Source organism: Myodes glareolus, chromosome 5 (assembly GCF_982192425.1).
Source record: "Myodes glareolus chromosome 5, mMyoGla1.1, whole genome shotgun sequence".
NCBI lineage: Eukaryota > Metazoa > Chordata > Mammalia > Rodentia > Cricetidae > Myodes > Myodes glareolus.
Window position 1 is genome coordinate 63413446 of NC_142030.1, and position 4772 is coordinate 63418217.

Here is a 4772-nt window from a genome sequence, read left to right on the forward strand (position 1 = left end):
AAGAACAGCAAGTGTTCTTAACTGTTAAGTCATCAGGCAAGACCCAGGCTAAGCTTTTTATAGGCACTGTGCTGCCATACCGGGAGCTAGCACAGAAGAGTGTCCACTGGTTTGCTTACAAAATATGCTGGGCAGCCTGCTTAGAGAGCCAGAGGGTATGTGGCAAGGATATCTGTCCCAGTCACAAAGGAAGACTGCCTTAGCTTCAGTCACAGCAGAATCCCCGAACTTTAACCAATCACAACAGTCCCTCGTGTAAACGAAGGACTTTGTCCCTAGTAATTACAGGCCTGTCGTGAGGCCAACAAGCGAAGCCCTCCAGATCTAGTTTGGGTGAAAATGGCATCAGGGTGAGCAGGGTCACTTAGAATTCATGCTGGCTTGTGATTGCAAAATGTCTGGTGTAAGCGTTTTGAAACGGTCACAACTAGCACAACCTCAGAGCCTTCTGAGGTTAGAACAGGGCTTCAAGAGGAAGAAGCCGCTCTGATTGCAATGAGGGCAAACGTCCTGAAGGTGTCTGTGGCATGTTCAAAACAGCTGCGGTTGGCATGGTTACAGTCCAGCTGGCCGCTTGGATAACAGCGCTTTGTTCAAGGCGGCCAGGGAACAAGGAGACCGGAGATGGTCCTAACAGCTACCGTTTAGGAAGTCAGATCAGCCCACTGCCAACATCTCAGCTTATCTAAAATAAATAGTAAGAGGGTTGTTTACAATAAAAACTTATCATTAGCATTAAAAGTGCTTTGACAATACGTAACTGAGCTTAATTCCTGCCCCCATATCACAAGAAAAGGTGACGGATCCTTTGGCCTGTCTCATTAGAAGATTCCAAAGGCATCTTCAAGCCTCGAATTCAAAGATCACTTGTAAGACTGCATTTTGTTTCTGGGATTTCTTGTTCTGTTCTTTTACATTTATTTAGTTATAGTGTGTGTATGTGCACACATGCTCACTCATGTGGAAGTCGTAAGACAACTTGCAGGATTGGTTCTCTTTCTACCATGTGGGTTCTGGGGATCAAACCCAGCCTGTCAGGTTAAGTAGCAAGCACCCTTACCCTCTGAGCCATCTTGCAAGCCCTGGGATATCTTTTTCTAACAGCATGGCTTTTCATATTTTTAATAGTATCTTATGGGAGCAGGTGTGGAAGAATATACCTATAATCTAAGCTCTTTATGAGTACTAGCCTTAACTAGATACGGAATTCAAGGCTAGCCACGTTCATATTGCTGTTCATCATTAAAGAAAGTCAAACAAAGCCGGGCAGTGGTGGCACATGCCTTTAATCCCAGCACTTGGGAGGCAGAGGCAGGTGGATCTCTGTGAGCTCGAGGTCAGGCCACGCTCCACAAAGCTACAGAGAAAGAAACCCTGTCTCGAGAAAAAAAAAAGTCAAACAAAAACAAAACAAAACAACAACAACAACAACCAAAACCAAACCAAACCAAAACCAAAACAAAACCCAAAAGGTAAAACAAACCAAAATAACAAGAATAACAACAAAACATCCCAAAGGACACATGTGTGCACATGCACACACACACACACACACACACACCCCTCAAAACTAACAACAGAAACTGTAGTACTAACTGCATTTGTGCATTTATTTTATTTTCACACTAATAAGAAGGAGAGAAATTAGCATCACTTTTTGTTTTTGTTTTCTGAGACAGGGTCTCACTATGTAGCTCTTATTTTCCTGGAACTCACTCTGTAGACCAGGTTGGCCTCAAACTCACAGAGATGCCCCTGTCTCTGTCTCCAGAGTGACGGGATTAAAGGTGTGCACCACCATACCCATCTTAGCATCACTTTTTAGATATAGAAAAGGAGATTAACTGATTTCTCTGCCTTTTATCATTAGTGAATGGCAAAGACAAGAAGAGGGAAAATTGCTCTCAAACTCTTCCATTTTTGGCCTCTAGTTCAGGGTTTATTCCAGTAGACAAACCATTCAGTCTTGTACGCACTAGATGCGATCTTGACATAGTCTGTTGATCTGAATAGAGGCTTGCAAGTAAATAATAGGAAGTATTTAATAAGCAGAGCAACTTATGAAACATATAAAGCACTGCCAATGTTCACATGTCGAATTTCCTCTCATTCATGGGTTATTTTAGTTTGGGGACATTTAATGCTTTGATCGTGGGAAGATTATTCTCTTAACTCTGTTGCCATCCGGAGTTCTAGATCAGCTAGTGCCCTCTGCTGTAGCAAGCACAGTAGAGCAAATGACTAAGCACTCCGGGTCCCAGTTTCTACTAAGAAACTTATTGCTATTACACTTCAGGGTAACAAAGAGATCCCATTTTCCTTTCTTTCTTTCTTTTTTCTTTTTTAGCAATTCTTCATTTATAGATATATTATATTTTAAATGAAATTTTTATTGCTAATACTTAATTCAGTGGCCAGCTCAGAGGACATTTAAATATTTGGTAATTTATTTGTGCTTTTGTTTATTCTAGTAGTAAACATGTGAAACCCATTGTGGCATTTTATCATTTTAATTGGCTCTCAGTGACAGTCTCTTCTTCTAGAGTAGTGACTCTCAGCCTCCCTAATGCAGCTACCCTTTAATACAGTTCCTCATGCTGTGGTGTCATCCAACCATAAAATTATTACATTGTTACTTCATCACTGTAATTCTGCTAACTGTTGTGAGTCATAATGTAAATATCTGCCGTGGCCCCAAAGAGGTCGCGACCCATAGGATGAGAACCACTGTCAGGACTCGGCAGCATAGTAAATCCATCTGCTCCCCTTAGATTCTTATTTTATGAGAGCTTAGATGTTTCAGTAAGATATGAGTTTAAATCCAGGCTCTGTACTTCAAGTTACTTTTTTTTTCCCCTTTTGAGACAGGGTTTCTCTACGTAGCTTGGCTGTCCTGAAATTCACAGAGATCTGATGGTCTCTGCCTTTCAACACTGGGCTGTTACTCATTCTTTCAAAGTTTTGTCTTGGTTAGGGTTTCTCTTGCTGTGATGAAATACTATAACCAAAGCAACTTGGGGAGGGAAGGGTTTATTTGGCTTACACTGACATATTGCTGTTCATCATTAAAGAAAGTCAAGCAGGGCAGGAACCTGGAGGCAGGAGCTGATGCAGAGGCTGTGGAGGAGGCTGTGTTCCGGACAGGGCAGGAACCTGGAGGCAGGAGCCGATGCAGAGGCTGTGGAGGAGGCTGTGTTCTGGACAGGGCAGGAACCTGGAGGCAGGAGCTGATGCAGAGGCTGTGGAGGAGGATGCTGTGTTGTTCTGGCTGGCACAGCTTGCTTTTTTTTTTTTTTTAGCATCCAGGACCACCCGCCCAAGGGTGGCACTGCCCACAATGGGCTGGGCTCTCCCCCACCAGTCACTAATTAAGAAAATGCCCTATAGCCTTGCCTACAGCCTGTCTTCTGGAGACATTTTCTTAATTGAGGCTTCCTCACATCTGGTGACTCTAGATTGTGTCAAGTTGAGATAAAATTAGTCAGTATGCAGGGAATTCTGTGAAAGAGGAGAGAAAGGATTGTAGGAGTCAGAGGGGTAAAGGACACCGCAAGAAACTCACAGAATTAACTAACCTGGGCTCATAGGGACTCTCAGAGACTGAACCAACAACCAGGGAGCCTGCATGTGACTGACCTAGGCCTTCTGCGTATATGTTATAGTTGTATAGCTTGGAACTCCTAACAGTGGGGACAGGGGCTGTCTGACTCTTTTTGACAGTTTTTGGAACCCTAATCCTGGTACTGGGTCACCTTCTCCAGTCTTAATATGAGGGGAGGTGCCTAGTCTTACTGCAACTTCATAGTCCATGTTTGATATCCATGGGAGGCCTAGGTTTTTTTTTTTTTTTGGTTTTTCTAGACAGGGTTTCTCTGTAGCTTTGGAGCCTGTTTTGGAACTAGCTCTTGTAGTCCAGGACTGGTCTTGAACTCACAAAGTTCTGCCTGTCTCTGCCTCCTGGGTGCTGGGATTAAAATTGTGCGCAACCACCATCTGGAGGCCTACCTTGAAGAGAAATGGAGGAGGAATGGATAGGGGGACAAAGGGGAGATAGAAGAAGGGGCTAGGAGGAGAGGAGGGAGGAGAAATTGTAGTTGGGATGTAATAATGATGATGATGATGATGATGATGATAGAAAATCGTTTTTTAAAAACAACTAGTCTATACAAGGTTTCTCTCTGTAAGGTGCGGAAAGGAATCCAGCCCAGCTTGTAGAATCAGTGTGAACACAAAGGACTTGGCACGGTCCTAACTACCCACCGCTCAGTTGTCATTAGCTCTATTGTTTTCAGCATGTGTTGATCTAGGTAGGCTCTGCCTTGAGTAGTCTTTTTCTGCCTGAGTGGATGCTTTAGAGGACCACTCTGGTTATTGCCATACTTGATAGAATTTGCAAGTTGTATTTTTAAAATAAAACTACGTCTCCAAATGGCTGTGAAACGCTCTGTTCTGGGCACGGCACGGCCCAGCTAATCATGATTTTCAAGTTGCTCTTGCGGCCTGCAAAGGCCTGCACGAAAATGCCCACAGGGTGTCGCCTCTCACTGATGATGCCTTGGCTAGTGATGGACTCTGGGGGAAGGATAGTCATTGTCTACAGTTGTGAACCTGAGAACAAACTCACCAGATTCCAGGGGATAGTCCCAAGCCGTGAGTATCCTGGTTAAACTCAGTTGGTCTCAGAACACTAAGATGTGAATGTGGCCAAGGGAAGGCTTAAGTGCAATAGAAAGGAGATGAGTGTGGGTGTGTGTGGGGTTACATAAACCAGA